The following is a 16154-nucleotide window of genomic DNA, read 5'->3' as shown; positions in this document are numbered from 1 at the left end:
TTAAAATATAAACTGTTCCTGACAGCGAACCATTGCACCGAGAAGGCCCAAACCTGTGGAGCATATTAAGGCTAATTAAAAGATGAATCTTGCCGAATATCATAGAAATTTGAAGAAAACTAGAGTCATGCTTGAGCTCTCTGTGCAGATGGAAGGCTCCGCTGTTTGGTTGCTCTCGACTCAGTCAGAAGTCTGAAGTCTCTGCCGCGCATGAGCTCCTGGCACAGAGGGAAGTCTTGGTCGCGGGTTCGCTCTCTGATCAGAGGCAAGTCACGGCCATGAAGGCACTCTCGGTGCAGATGGTAGGTAGCCCAGAACACAGAGGCTTTGCTTGTGGGTCACCAGACCAAGCTCTGGACACAGCCAAAGGTGACCCCAGAACCACCCACCTCACCAAACACCTTACACAGGTAACAGATGGAATCCATCTTGGAAAACCTTACTCATCATCTACCAGTGGCTGTGGCTACCAGCTCAGACCTGCGGCTGCTCAGGTACCCGGTTTCCAACTCCCCTACCTCCAGCTGTGATAACTCAAGATTTTCTCACAAGGTTTTTTTTGGGGGGTGTAGCTATCAATGTGGAACAGCAACTGTACAGGTACCTGGTTTCCAACTCAGAGACTAAGAGTAGGGAGGCTCCAGGTAGTAGCTCAAGCCCTCTCAAACTGGCTACCTCCACCACTCTTAGCACAGAGATTCAAGCTAGGAATAGACAACTCCACCTACTGGAAGAAAACAGAGTTCTGAGAGACTTTTCTGTTCTCGCTCTTCTCATCTATTCTCCTCTACCCTTCCCCCTCTGGCCCTCACAATCTCTACATACGTGAAACCAAGAACTTTGCATGAAATTGGACTTTAAGAACTGAATCACCACAATATATAATATAGAGGAATTGCATAGGCCTACCTCACACACCCTTTATTTTCTCTTATTTTCATTCTCTCTCTCTTTCTTTCTTTCCTTCTTATTTTTTCTTCTTTATTCTTGCTCCCTCTATCCCACTTTCAACCTCCTAACTTTTACTATTTATATATAGGGTAATTTTATGAATACAGATAAGAAATTTGAATTTATACATTCTTCCATAAATTACCCCTGTCTATTCATTACAGTTTTCCTCCAATTTTCTAAGATAGATTAATCTCATACCCTCACTCCTGTCCCCCTTAACATAGCATCCTACTCCTGACCATCAGTTCTCTATATACCACCTTTTATGAAACTAATGACTATATTCTCAATGATAATTGAAGCCAACATCTGTAGACATAGAATCTAAGTATAAATGTATTTATAATGTTTAGGCTTAGGCTTCGGGTTAGGGATAGATTTAGAGTTAGGATTTGATCTATGGTTAAGGCTAGGACTAAGGATACGGGCAAGGGTTTGTACTAGGGTTAGGGTTATGGTAAGGGATAGGGTTAGAAGTAGTGATAGGGCTAGTGTGAGAGTTAGAGTTAGTCTTAGGGCTAGGGCTAGGGTTATCGTTAGGGATGGGGCTAAATTAGGGCTAGGGTTAGTGTTAGGTTTAGACCTCAGGTAAGGGTTAGAATTAGGGTTACATGTAGGGTAACGGAGTGGGTTATAGATAAGTTGAGGGCTAAGGCGAGACTTAGTATTAGGGTTAGGGCTAGGGTTAGGGTTAGGGTTATGATTAAGGCTAGGTTTATGGCTAGAATGAAGGCTAGTGTTTGTGTTAGTGTTAGGGCTAGTATTAGAGCTAGGGCTAATGCCAGGTCTAGGGTTATAGTTAGGGATAGATTTAGTGTTAGGTTTATGGCTTGGTCCAGTGTAAGGGTTAGGTTTAATGTAAGGATCAGGCTTACAGCTAGTGTTATTATTAGGATCAGGTTCAAGGTTAGGGTTTGGTTTAGGTTAAAGTTAAGATTTAGGGCTCAAATTAGCATTAGGTTTAGGGTTAGGGTTAATGACAGCGTTAGGTTTAGGGTTTAGATGTGGTTTAGTGTAATGGATAAGGTTAAGATTAGGCCTAATGTTTAGTATAAGGGTTAGGGTTATCATTAGGGTATTGGATAGAATTAGACCTAAGATTAGGGCTAGGGATATGAATAGGATTAGGGCTTTTGTTTGTTTAGGTTAGGTTTAAGTTTAGGGTTAAAGCTAGGTTTAGGACTCGGATTAAGTCTAAGTTTTGGGTTAGGTTAAGGGTAGTGTTCAAGCTACGGGTAATGTATGAAGTAGGTTTATGATTAGTGCTAGTTTTATGGTTAGGGTTAGGGCTACATCTAATGTTAAGGTTAGGTTTATAGTTATGACAATATTTAGAGGTAGAGTTAGTGTTAGGGTCAGAGTCAGTGTCCGGATTACTTTTCAGGTTAGACTTCGGACTAAAATTAGACATAGGTGTAGGGCTAGGTGTAAGGTGAGTGTTTGGTTTTGGTTTAGAGTTAGGGTTAGGGCTATGACTCGGTTTTGTTTTAGGGCTTGGGGTAGGGTTAGGGCTAATTTTAGGATTAGTGTTAGGGTTAGGGCTAGTGTTAGTGTGAGGTTTAGGCTTAAGTTTAGGGTTAGATTTTGAGTTAGTTTTAGATATAGGTTTTGAGCTAGGGCTAAGGATAGTGCTAGGGTTATGGCTAAGTTTAGGGCTAGGTTTAAGGTGATGGTAAGGGATTGGGTTAGAACTCGGTATAGGGCTATGGCGAGAGTTAGAGTTAGTCTTTGGGCAAGGGTTAGTGTTAGGGTAAGGCCTATGGTTAGGGCGAGGGTTAGTGTTAGGTTTAGGGTTATTATTAGTTTTACGGTAAGGGTTGGGATTATAGCTAGTTTATGGCTAGGGTGAGGGTTAGAATTAGGTTTAGGGTTAGGTTTATGATTAAGGTGAAGTTTATGGCTAGGATGTGGATAAGGTTTTTGTTAGGGTTAGGACTAGGATTAGAGCTAGGGCAAAAGTCAGTTCTAGGGTTACAGTTAGGGATAGTTTGGTTTAGGTTTATAGCCAGGTCTATTTAAGGGTTAGTTTAATGGTTAGGGTCAGGTTTAGAGCTAGGGGTATTATTAGAGTTAGGGTTAGGTTTAGGGTTTTTGTTAGGTTAAGATTTAGGTTTAAGGCTCAAATTAGCATTATTGTTAAGGATAGGGAAATGATAGTTTTAGGTTTAGGGTTCAGGTTAAGTGTAAGGTACTGGATAGGGTTAGGGCTAGGGGTAGGATTAGGGTTTGTCCTAGGGTTAGCATAAGGGTTAGGGTTATCATTAGAGTAATGGATAGGTTAGAGCTACGGTTAAGGCAAGGGTTATGCTAAGGATTAGGTCTAGGTTTAGGCTTAGGGTTAGTGTTAGGGCTATGGTTAGGATGAGGATTAGCTTTAGGTTAAAGCTAGGGTAGGCCTTGGATTAGGGCTATGTTTTGCGATAGGTTAGGGATACAGCTAATGTAAGAACTTGTTATGATATAGGCTAGTTTTAGGGTTAATGTTAGGGCTAGGTATTGTTTTAGGGTGAGGTTTAGGTTTTTGGTGGTGTTTAGAGCTAGGGTTACTGTTAGTGTCAAGGTCAGTGTTCAGTTTAGGGTTACGGTTAGAATTAAAGGACTAGGGTAATGTCTAGGGGAAGACCTAGTGTTTAGCTTAGGCCAAGGGTTATTGTTAGGGCTATGTCTAGTTTTTTCTATAGGTCTAGGGTTCGAGTTATGGCTAGATTTAGGATTAGCTTTAGATCTAGGGCTAGTGTTAGGATTAGGTTTACGTATAAGGTTACTGGAAGGGCTACTGTTAGGGTTCGGTTTAGGGTTAGGTTCAAGTTTAGACCTACGATTAGTGTTAGGGTGAGAATAAGGGTCAGATTAGGGTTAGGGATTGGGTTATGGTTAGAGCTAGAATGAGGGCTAGGGTTAAGACTAGTAGGGTAAGTGTTTGTGTAAGTTTAAGGATTAGGGTTAGCTTTAGTGTTAGGTTTTTGTTTAAAGTAAGGGATAGTGTTAGAGCTAGGGATAGGGATAGGGTTAGGGCAAGGTTTAGGGTTAAAGCTAGTTTTGGGCTTGGTTTAGGGCTAGTTTTTGTATTAGGATTAGGGATAGGTTTAGAGCAATGGCTAATGTAAGAACTATGTTTACAATTAGGGGTAAATTATGGATTATGATTAAGTGCTAAAACTCTAATGTATTAGTTTTAAGGTTATTATGATATTTAGAGCTAGTCTTAGTGGTAGGTTAATAGTCAGGGTCAGGGTTAGGTTTATGGTTAGGGTTAGGACAGGAAATAAGGATAGGAATACTGTAAGGGTTTAGTTTAAGGTTAGGGTGGTCTTTAGAGCTAGGGTGAGTGTTAGGATATGAATCAGAGCAGGGTTAGTATTAAAGTTAAGGTTAGGACTCAAATTATTGCTAGGGTTAGGTCTAGGTGTAGTGCTAGGGTTTGGTTTAAGTTAAAGTTTAGTGTTAAGGCTATTGCTCGGTTTTGTTTTACTGCTAGGTTTAGGGTTAGGGCTAGTTTCATGCTTAGTGTTAGGGTTAGTGTTAGTGTTAATGTTAGGCATAGGCTTAGTGTTAGTGTTAGAGTTAATGTTAGATCTAGGTTTAGGACTAGGAATAAGGATGAGGAAAGGGTTATGGCTATGTTTTGGGCTATGTTTAGGGCTAGGGTTAGGGTTAAGTTAAGGGATATGGTTTGTACTAGGGATAGGGCCAGTGTGAGAGTTAGCGTTAGTCTTAGGTCTATGTTTAGCATTAGAATTAGGGATAGGGTTAAATTAGGGCTAGGATTAAGGCTAGGGTTTGAGTTCAGCTTACGTCTAGCATTAGGGTTAGGGTTAGGATTAAGTTTAGGGTAAGGGATGGTTTTATAGCTTGGTTTAGTGAGAGGGTGAGGGTTAGAATTAGGTTAGAGCTATAGTTAAGGTTAGGGTTATGATTAGGGCTAAGTTTAGGGGTAGGATGAGGGCTAGAGTTTGTTTTAAGTTTAGGGATAGTGCTAATATCAGGTCTTTGGTTTTGGTTGAAGATCGTTTTAGTGTCAGGTTTATGGCTACATGTAGTGTAAGGGTTACTTTTAGGGTTAGGGTCAGGTTTAGAGCTAGGAGTATTTTACAGTCAGGGTCTGGATTATGCTTTGGTTTAGGTTAAGTTTTAAAGTTAGGGCTCAAATTAGCATTAAGGTTAGTGTTAAGTTAATGATAGGGTGAGGTTTAGGGTCTAGGTTTGGATTAGGGTAATGGATAGGGTTAGGATTAGGGATAGGTTTAGGACTAGGTTTAGCATTAGGGTTAGGGTTATGTTGATGGCAATGGATAGGGTTAGAGCTAGGATTAGGGCTAGGGTTATGTTTATGATTAGGGATAGGGTTAGGGTTAGGGCTATGTTTAGGTTTAGGATTAGGGTTAAAACTGTGGTTAGGGCTCAGATTAGGGCTGGGTTGTGTGTTAAGTTAGTGCTAGTGTTAGGTTTGTGGCTAATGTAAGTACCAGGTTTATGTTTAGGGCTAAATTTACGGTTAGGGTTAGGGCTATATCTAGTGTTATGTTTAGGTTTAGGCTTAGGATTATGTTTAGAGCTAGGGTTAGTGTTATGGTCAGAGTCAGGGTCAGGGATAGTTTTAGGGTTTGGATTAAACTCAAATTAGGCCTAGGGTTAGGGTTACGGTTTGGTTTATGTTAATGGTTAGGGTTAGGGCTATGTTTCAGTTCTGTTTTAGGGCTAGGGCTAGGGTTAGGGCTAGTTTTAGGGTTCACATTAGGGTTAGGTCTAGTGTTAGGTTTAGGTTTAGCCTTAGGGTTAAAGTTAGATTTAGAGTTAGGGTTTGTGATAGGGTTAAGCTTAGGGTTATTGCTAGATTTAGAGTTAAAGTTAAATCAATGTTAGGGCTAGGGCTAAGAATAGGGCTAGTATTAGGGTTCTGATAAGGGATTGGGTTAGAACAAGGGATGGGGCTAGGTTGATAGTTAGAGTTAATCTTAAGGCTAGGGTTAGGGCAAGGGTTAGAAATAGGTGTAAATTAGGGCTAAGATTAGGGTTACACTTGTGTTAGGGTTAGGGCTAGTGTTTGAGTTAGGTTTAGGAATAAGGGACTAGGGTTTGGGGCCTGATTAAGGCTAGGTTTAAGGCTAGAATGAGTGCTAGGGTTTGTTGTAGGTTTAGTTCTAGAATTAGGGCTATGGATAATATCATGTCTAGTGTTACATTTAGAGTTAGATTTAGGGTTAGGATTGTGTCTAGGTCTAGTGTAAGTGTTAGGCTTAGGGTGAGGGTCAGGTTTAGAGCTATGTGTATTTTTAGGGTCAGTATCAGGATTAGAGTTTGTTTTAGCTTAATGTTTAAGGATAGGGCTTAAATGAGCATTAAGGTTATGGTTAGAGTAATGCATAGGGTTAGATTTAGGGTTCAATGTATGTTTTAGTGGAATGGAGAATTTTCAGGTTAGCCAAACTGTTAGGGTTAGGCCTAGGGTTAGTATTAGGGTTAGGGTTATCATAAGGATAATATATAGGGTTAGAGCTAGGGTTAGTTATAAGGTTATTGTTAAGATTAGGTTCAGGGTTAGGGTTAGAGTTTGAATTAGGGTTAGGGCTAGAATGACGCCTAGGGTTAGGATTAGTATTAGAGTTATGGTTTGGGGTAGGCTAAGGATTAGGGTTAGGAGTAGGGTAGCATTAGAATGAAAACTTGGCTTAGGGTAAGGGACAGGGTTAGAGCTAGGGTTGCGGATAGTATTAGGGTTAGGGATAGGGCTAGGGTTAAATTTAGGGTTAGGTTTAAAGCTAGGTTTAGGTCTCACATTAGGGCTATGTTTTCTTTTAGGGCAGGGCCATGGCTAATTTAAGAACTAGAGTTCCAATTAGGTTATTTTTAGGGTTAGGTTTAGGGTTAAGGTGATGTTTAGAGCTAGGGTTATTGTTAGGGTCCTAGTCAGAGTCAGTGTAAGTTCTAGAGTTAGAACTAGGACTTGAATTAATGCTAGGGTTAGGGCTAGCTATAGAGTTAGGGTTTCATTTAGTGTAAGGTTTCAGGTTAAGCCAATGACTCAGTTTTATTTTGTGCTAGGGCTAAGGTTAGAGCTAGTTTTCCATTTAGCATTAGGCATAGGGCTAGTGTTAGGGTAAGGTTTAGGCTTAGAGTTCGGGTTAGATTTAGTTAGGATTAGATCTAGGTTTAGGGCTAGGGCAAAAGTTAGGGCTAGGGTTGGGGCTAGGCTTAGAGCTAGGGTTTGGGTTACTTTAAGGGATAGGTTTAAAACTAGGGATAGATCTACAGTGAGAGTTAGAGTTAGTCTTAGGACTAGGGTTGGGTTTAGGTCAAAATTAATACAAGGGTTAGCACTAGGATTAGTGTTAGGGCTAGGCTTAGTTTTAGGGCTAGGATTAGGGTTAGGGTTAAGATTAGGCTAGGTTAAGTGCTAGGATTAAGGCTAGGTTTTGTGTTAGGCTTAGGGCTAGGATTAGGGCTAGGGCTAATGTCAGGTCTAGGTTTATGGTTAGGGTTAGTTTTAGGGTGAGGTTTATGTTTATGGCTAGTTCTAATGTAAGTGTTAGGTTGAGGGCTAGGGTCAGTTTTAGAGATAGGGTTATTATTAGATTCCTGGTAACAGTTATGGTTTGGATCAGGTTAAGGTTATGGGTTAGGGCCCTAATTAGTGTTAGGTTTAGGGCTAAGGTTAGAATAATGGATATGCTTTGTTTTAGGGTTCAGCTTAGGTTTAGGGTAATGGATAAATTTAGGGTTAGAGATAGGGTTAGGGATATTCTAGAGTTAGCATTAGGGTTAGGGTTAGAGTTAGGGTAATGGATAGGGTTAGAGCTAGGGTTAGGTCTAGGTTTATGCTTAAGATTAAGGCTAGGGTTAGGTTTAGTGTTAGGACAAGTTTTAGGGTTAGGTTTAGGTTTAGGGTAATGTTTAGCTCTAGGGCCAGGATTAGGGTTAGGGTTAAAAGGAGGTGTAGGGCTCCAATTAGGGCTATGTTTTGGATTATGTTAGGGCTAGGGTTAGGGCTACAGCTAATGTAAGAACTAGGGTTATGATTAGGGCTACTTTTAGCATTAGATTTAGGGCTAAGTCTAGCTTTAGGGTTAGGTTTATTTTTAGGGTGATGTTAGAGGTAGGGTTAGTTGCAGGGTCAGAGTCAGGGTCAAGGTTAGTTTTAGCATTAGGATAGGAAAAGAATTAGGGCTTGGGTTAGGGCCAGGTGTTAGGTTAAGTTTTGGTTTAGGTTAAAGTTTAGGGTTAGGGTTATGGCTGGGTTTTCTTTTAGGGCTAGAACTAGGTTAGGGCTAGTTTTAGAATTAGCATTAGTTTTAGGGCTAATGTTAGTGTGAGTTTTATGGTTATGTTTAGGGTTAGATTTAGAGTTATGTTTAGATCAAAGGTTAGGACTAGGGCTAGGGTTAGGGCTAAGGTTAAGGCAAGTGTTAGGGTTATGGTAAGGGATAGCGTTAGAACTAGGAATAGGGCTAGGTGAGAGTTGGAGTTAGTCTTAGTGCTAGTGTTAGGGATAGGGTTAGGGCTAAATTAGGGCTAGGCAGGTCTAGGGTTAGTTGTAGGTTTAGGTTTAGGGCTAGGGATAGGGTTAGGTTTAGGGGAAGGGGTGGGGTTATAGCTTGGTTCAGAACTAGGCCCGGGATAAAATTAGGGGTACGGATAAGTTAGGATACAGGTTAGGGTCAAGGCTAGATTTATGGTAGGATGAGGGCTAGCATTTGTGTTAGGGTTATGACAAGTATTAGGGCTAGGGCTAATATCATTTCTAGGTTTATGGTTAGGGAAAATTTTAGGGTAAGGTTTATGGCTACGTCTAGTGTCAGAGTTACATTTAGGGTAAGGTTCAGGTTTAGAGCTAAGAGTATTAAAATGGTCAGGGTCAGGTTTTGGATTGGGGTAGGTTAAGGTTTAGGGTTAGGACTCAAAGTAGAGTTATGGGTAGAGTTAGTGTTAGGGTAATGGATAGGGTTAAGTTTATGTTTCAGGTTAGGTTTAGGGTTCAGATTAGATTTAGGGTAATGTATAAGGTTAGGGTTAGGCTTATGGTTAGCATTAGGTTTATGATTATCATTAGGGTAATTGACAGGGTTAGAGCTAGTGTTAGGGATAGAGTTATGGTTAGGATTATGGCTAGAGTTAGGGTTGGCATTAGGGTTAATGCTAGGGTGCCGGGGTCCTGCCCTAGCGGGGTCCAGGGAGTCCTGAATGGTGAGTGGCATCGGCGAAAAGATGAGACAGGAGTCGTTCCGTTGGAGCAATCTCCAGAGAGAGAGCTAATGCAGCTTTCTCTGGGTCATCTTTTATTACAATTTTTCTCATCATTATAGATTCAGAATATGTCAATGATTATATAATTTACAACTTTTTCCAAGACATGACATTTCCTTAACCATGATTGGGGGTACAAAAAATGTAACATTAATTTGCATTTTTCCAGGATATGACCTTCAGTTATGTAATTATTAAAAGTACAGAATCATTAATAAAATACGTCACTAATTTACATTTTTCAGATTTTCCCAAGATTTACTATTTTCCCCAAGATATGTTATTTTCTTATTAACTAATGCCAAACTATGTAACCAGACTCTAAGTCTCCTAACCAATCATTAACCTAAAGTACACTTGTACTTTATTTCTAATCTAAAATTCCCATCTAAAAAAGTCCCCTTAAATCTTATATATAAAACATCCTAAAGTTTATAAATCATTCTTAAAACATATCAGAAACCTATACAACTAAAAACTTAAGAATTTCTAAACTTAAGAATCTAAATAAAACAATATTTCTAACATTATTCTAAAACTGTGTCTTATAAAGCTATTTTAATTAATTCCTAAATTTATTCTCATAAAACTGGTTGAGCTGCTTTCTCAAAGAGTTTCTTTTTTTCTCAGTCAAGGTGCACTAGTTCTCATATCTTTATAATCTTTCTCAATAGAAAGTAAGTTCTAAACATCAATCCACTTTCCACTATGCTCCTCATATATCGCTATGTAAAGTAAGAAAGTGTTTATAAAAAGAATATATCTTTATATGTTTTAACTTTCCTAAGTGTATAATATAACTTTCCTTAATCAAAAAATGAGACTGCATGTGGTGAACTTTATAAAATAAGCATAATGATTAGATTTTCTAAGAGGCTGGAAATATGGGCTTGGGTTCCTGTTGATATAATCAATGTGGTGCCTAAAATTCTCATGACCTTTCAAAGGATAATTGTTGTCCATTATCAGTTTTGTCCACAATGTACTGAGTTAGAAGAACAGTCTTCTACTTTGTCCTTGATATGCTTAGGGGTAGTAGAACAGCCTCCAAGGCATGAACTACCTGTTATGTTCTAGCCATCTGAAATTTAATTTGTTTGGCATTTAACATACTCATGCCTCCTGTGAAAAACATCAGCATTAAAATGCAAAGTCCCAATTACATAAAAAAAGGGTCTCATTGTTTCGGTTTCCCACCAAGCCAGCATTCATCTTCACTGTGACCCTGTCAAGACAGTGGGAGAGCGGCTTTGCCAACACTTTTTCTCACTGTGACCCTGTCAAGACAGTGAGTGGGGGATCGACTTCACCACTAGGTTTAGGGTTAGGTTTAGGGTAAGCTTTAGGGTTTGAGCTAGGGTTAGTGCTAAGGCTAGGGTTAGGTTTAGGGTTAGGACTAGGGTTAAGGTTATGTTAGGGTTAGGGTTAATATTACGGTTAGGTCTAGGGTTATCATTAGGTGTAGGGTAATGATCAGGGTTAGATGTCAGGTTAGGGTTAGGGTTAGGTTTAGGATTAGGGTTAGGGTTAGATTTAGATTATGGTTAGGGTTTGAGCTAAGGTTAGACCTATGGCAAGGATTATGTTTAAACGTAGGTCTAGGGTTAGGTTTATGGTTAGAATTAGAATAGGTTTTGGGTTAGGACTATGGTTATCATGAGATTTATGGTTAGGGTTAGGGTAATGAGTGAGGTTAGAGCTAGGGTTAAGGGTAGGGTTCAGTTTAGGATTAGGGATAGGGTTAGGGTTAGGCTTCAGCTTAGGATATGTCTTATGGTTAGGTTAAGGGTAAGGGTCAGGGATTGAGTAAGGGTTAGGGCTAGGTTGAGGGTTCGGGTTAGAGTCTGGGCTAGGGATAGAATTAGGGTAAGAGTTAGGGCAAGATTAGCATTAGGTTTAGGATTGCAGTTAGGGTAATAGATAGAGTTAGAGCTAGGTTTTGGGCAATAGTTATGGTTAGGATTAGGGCTACGATTTGGGTTAGGGTTTGGGTTATGGTGATGTTTAGGGTAAGGATGCGGTTTTGGGCTAGAGTTAAATCTAGGGCTAGGTCGAGGGTTAGGTTCAGCGTTAAGTATAGGAATAGAATTATGGTTAACATTAGGGTTTGCGTTATGGCTAGGGTTATCATTAGGTATAGGGTTAGCAGTAGATTTAGTTTTAGGGTTAGGGTTAAGGCAATGATTATGTTTAGAATTATGGTATGGGTTAGGGTTTGAGCTAGCATTAGGACTATGGTGAGTTTTAGTTTTAGGGTTAGGACCAGCATTAGTTTTTTTTTCGTTAGGGATAAGATTAGGGTTACAGCTAGGGTTATCAATAGGGTTAGAATTAGCATTAGGGTAATGAGTGGTTTAGAGCTAGGTTTAAGGCTAGGTTAAGGTTAGGATTAGAGCTAGGGTTAGTTTTAGAGTTAGGGATAGGTCTAAGTTTATATTTAGGGTAAGGGTTAGGCTTCAATCTATGTTTAGGACTAAGGCTAGGGTTAGGATTAGGGTTAGGGCTAGAGTTAGGGTTAGGGTAGGCTTAGGGCTAGGTTTAGGCCTAAGATTTGCTCTAGGTTTTGTGTTAGGTTAAGGCAAAAGGATAGGACTATAGATAATGTAAGAGCAAGGGTTATGATTAGGGCTAGTTGTAGGGTTGGGGTTATAGCTAGGTCTAGTGTTAGGTTTATATTTTCAGTTAGGGTCAGGTTTAGAGGTAGATTTACTGTTAAAGGCAGGGTCAGTGTTTGGTTTAGAGTTAGAATTAGATTTAGAGCCAGAATTAGGACTAGGTCTAGGAGTAGATTGAGTGTTTGCATTAGGTTAAGGTTTATTGTTAGGGTTGGGTTTTTTTCTTAGGTCTAGGGCTAGAGTTAAGGCTAGATTTATATTTAGTTTTAGGTCTAGAGTTAGTGTTAGGGTTTGGTCTAGATTTAGCGTCAGGTTTAGACCTAGGGTTAGCGTTAGGGTCATAATAAGGATCAGGGTTAGCATTAGGTTTTGGGATAGAGTTAGAGCTAGAGTGAGGTCTACAGTTAGGACTATTAATGGGGTTAGGGTTAGGGTTATTGTAATGGGTAGGTCTAGAACTAGGTTTAGGGCTAGGATTAAGGTTAGAAATAGGGCTAGGGTTAGCTTCAGAGTTAGGGATAGGTCTAAGTTTATATTTAGGTTAAGTATTATGCTTTGAGCTACGGTTAGGAGTAAGGCTAGGGTTAGGATTAGGGTTAGGGTTAGGGCTAGGGTTAGGGTTAGGGTTATGCTTAGGGCTAGGTTTAGGCCTAGGATTCGCTCTACATTTTGTGTTAGGTTAAGGCATAAGGTTAAGGCTGTGGGTAATGTAAGAGTTAGGGATATAATTAGGGCTAGTTGTAGGGTTAGGGTTATAGCTAGGTGTAGAGTTAGGTTTAGGTTTTCATTTAGGGTCAGGTTTAGAGAGGTTTAGTGTTAAAGGGAGGGTCATTGTTCATCAGAGATTGAGTTATGTTTAAAGCCGGAATTAGGATTAGGTTTATGTGTAGGTTTAGGTTTAGTCTTTGCTTTAGGTTAAGGGTTATTTTTAGGGCTAGGGCTAGGTTATTTTCTTAATTCTAGGGCTAGATTTAAGGCTAGATTTAGAATTATGTTTAGGTCTAGGGCTTGTGATAGTGTTAGGCTTAGGTGTAAGTATTGGTAGGGCTAGTGTTAGAGTTTGGTCTATGTTTAGGGTCAGGTTTAAACCTAGGGGTTGTGTTATGGTCAGAATAATGGTCAGGGTAAGGGATATGTTTGGGTTTGGGACAGGGTTAGAGCTAGAATGAGGGCTAGGTTTAGGACTATTAATTGATGTAGGGTTTTTGTTAGCCTTAGGATTAGGGATAGGTGTAGGGTTACCATTAGGGTTAGCATTTTGCTTACAGTTAGAGATAGAATTAGAGCTAGTGTTAGTGGTAGCATTTGGTGTAGGATTAAAGCTAGGTTTAGGGCTCAGTTAGGGATGTTTTTTTCTGTTAGTGTTAGGGCTAAGGTTAGGGCAATGGCTAATATAAGAACGAGGGTTAAAATAAGGGTTTAATTTAGGGTTAGTTTTAGGGGTTAGACCTCTAGTGTTAGGGTTATTTTTAAGGTTATGTTGATATTTAGAGCTAGGATTAGTATTAGAATAGGAGTCATGGTCAGAGTTAGTTTTAGAGTTAGGGTTAGGACTCAAATAAGGGCTAGGGTTACTGTTATGTTTCAGTTTAAGGTTAGAGTGGTGTTTAGAGCCTGGGTGAGTTTTAGGATATGAGTCATGGTCAGGGTTAGTTTAAGGTTATGGTTAGGACTCTAACTAGGGCTAGGGTTATGTCTAGTTGTAATGTTAGGGTTTGGTTTAAGTTAAGGTTTAGGATTAGGGCTACTGCTCAGTTTTGTTTTAGTCCTAGGGTTAGGGTTAGGGCTACTTTTATGATTAGAATTAGGGTTAGGTCTAGTTATAGTGTTAGGCTTAGGCTTAGTGTTAAGGTTATATTTAGAGTTGGGATTAGACCTAGGGTTAGGGCTAGGACTAAGGATAGGGCAAGGGCTAGGGCTAGGGTTAGGGTTATGGTATGGAAAAGGGTTAGATCTAGGGATAGGGTTAGTGAAAAGATTAGAGTTAGTCTTAGGGCTAGGGTTAGGGTTAGGAATATAGGTGAAAATTAGGGGTAGGATTAGGGCTAGGATTAGTGTTCAGCTTAGGCCATCATTATGGTTAGGGTTAGGGTTAGGGTTATGTTTAGGATAAGGGATGGTGTTGTAGCTAGTTTTAGAGGTAGGTTGGGGGTTAGAGTTAAGGTTAGGGGTAGGGTTACTGTTGAGGTTATGATTAAGGATAGTTAGAGCTATGATGAGGGCTAGTGTTTGTTTTAGTGTTAGGGCTAGGATTAGGGCTAGGGCTAACATCAGGTCTAGGGTTATGGTTAAAGATAGTTTTAGGGTTAGGTTTATGGCTACTTCTAGTGTAAGTGTTAGGTTTAGAGTAAGGTCAAGTTTAGAGCTAGGTGAATTAGGGTCAGGGTTAGGCTTTGGTTTAGGATAGGATTTAGGTTTAGGGCTCAAACTAGCATTAGAGTTATGGTTAGGGTAATGATAGGGTTTGGTTTAGGGTTTAGGTTAGGTTTAGGGTAATTCATAGGGTTTGGTTTAGCGATAGGTTTAGGGTTAGGCCTAGGGTTCATATTTGGGTAAGAGTTATGTTTAGGGTAATAGATAGGTTTAGAGCTAAGTTTAGAGCTAGAGTTATGGTTAGGAATAGGTCTTGAGTTAGGATTAGGGTTAGTGTTAGAACTGGAGTAGGTTTAGGGTTATGTTTTGCATAAGGGTTAGGTATTGAGCTAGGGTTAGGGCTAGTGTGTGGGTTAGCTTTAGGGTTAGGTCTAGGGATAGGATTATGGTATCTTTAGAGTTAGGGTTAGGGTTATCATTAATTTTAGGTTTCGAGTAATGAATACAGATAGATATAGGATTAGGTTTAGGGTTATATTTTGGGCTATGGTTAGGGTTTAGATTTATGGTAAGGGTTAGGGTTTGAGCTAGTGTTAGGGTTATGGCGAGTGTTACATTTAGGGTTATATCTAGGGGTAGTTTTCCCATTAGGGTTAGGGTTAGCGTTAGGATTTCGGCTATGATTTTCAATAGGTTTAGTGTTAGGGTTAGGGTAATGGGTAGGTTTAAAGCTAGGTTTAGGGATAAGGTTAAGTATAGGGTTAGGGCTAAGGTTAGGGTTAGAGTTTGGTATAGGTCTAGGTCTATGTTTAGGGTAAGGTTCAGGCTTTGAACTATGGTTAGGGTTAGGTTTAGGTTTAGGGTTAGGGTTTAGCTCGTTTTAGGTCTCGGAATAGGGCTATTTTCTGTGTTAGAGTGAAAGCTAAGGTTAGGAAAAGGGCTAATATAAACTAGGTTTACAATTATGGGTAATTTTAGGGTTAGGGGTAGGGGTATTTCTTGTGTTAGGGTGATATTTACAGCTATGGTTAGTGTTAGAATATGAGTCATGGTCAAGATTAGTTTTAGGGTTAGGTTTAGGACTTGAATTAGGGCTAGGTTTATTGTTAGGGTTTGGTTTAAATTTAGGGTTTTGTAGAGATAGGGTGAGTGTTATGATATGAATCAGAATCAGTCTTATTTTTAAGAATAGAATTAGGACTCGAATTAGGGCTAGGGTTTGGTCTAGGTGTAGTGTTGGAATTTGGTTTAAGTTAAGGTTTAGGTTTTGGCCTCTTGCTTGGTTTTATTTTAGTGCTACAGTGAGGGTTAGGAATAGTTTTATGATTAGCATTAGGGTTAGGGCTAGGGCTATGGTGTGGGTTAGGATTAAGGCTAGGTTTAAGGTTAGGATTAGGTCTGGGTTTTGTGTTAGGTTTAGGGCAAGAATTAGGGCTAGGGCTAATATCTGGTCTAGGGTTACAGTTAGGGATAGTTTTAGGGTTTGGTTTAGAAAAAGGGTCTGGTTTAGAGCTGGGAGTATTATTAGAGTGAGGATCAGGTTTGGGGTTTGGGTTAGGTTAAGGATTAGGTTAAGGGCTCAAGTTAACATTAAGGTTAGTTAGCGTTAGGGTATTGGATGGGGTTAGGATTAGGGTTCAGGTTTGTTTTAGGGTTATGGATATGTTTAGGTTTTGCGGTAGGTTTAGGGTTAGGCCAAGATTAAGTATTAGGTTTAAGGTTATCATTAAGGTTAATTTATAGAGTTAGAGCTATTGTTAGGGCTAGGGTTATGATTAGCGCTAGAGTTAGGGTTAGGGTTAAGCTTAGGGCTAGGGTTAGGGTTAGGATTAGCATAAGGGTACGGTTTAGGGTTTGAGCTAGGGTTAGTTCGAGGGCTAGGGTTAGGTTTAGGGTTATGGTTATGATTAGTGTTAGAGTTAGGGCTAGGGTTAACGTTAGTTTTTTGGTTAATTGATAGGGTTAAGTGTCAGGTTAGAGTTAGGTTTAGTTTTAGGGTTAGGTTTCCAGTTAGTTCTAGGGTTAAGTTTA

The sequence above is a fragment of the Marmota flaviventris genome, chromosome 6 (assembly GCF_047511675.1).
Source record: "Marmota flaviventris isolate mMarFla1 chromosome 6, mMarFla1.hap1, whole genome shotgun sequence".
In the NCBI taxonomy this organism is placed as follows: Eukaryota; Metazoa; Chordata; class Mammalia; order Rodentia; family Sciuridae; genus Marmota; species Marmota flaviventris.
Note: the sequence above shows the minus strand (reverse complement) of the source record.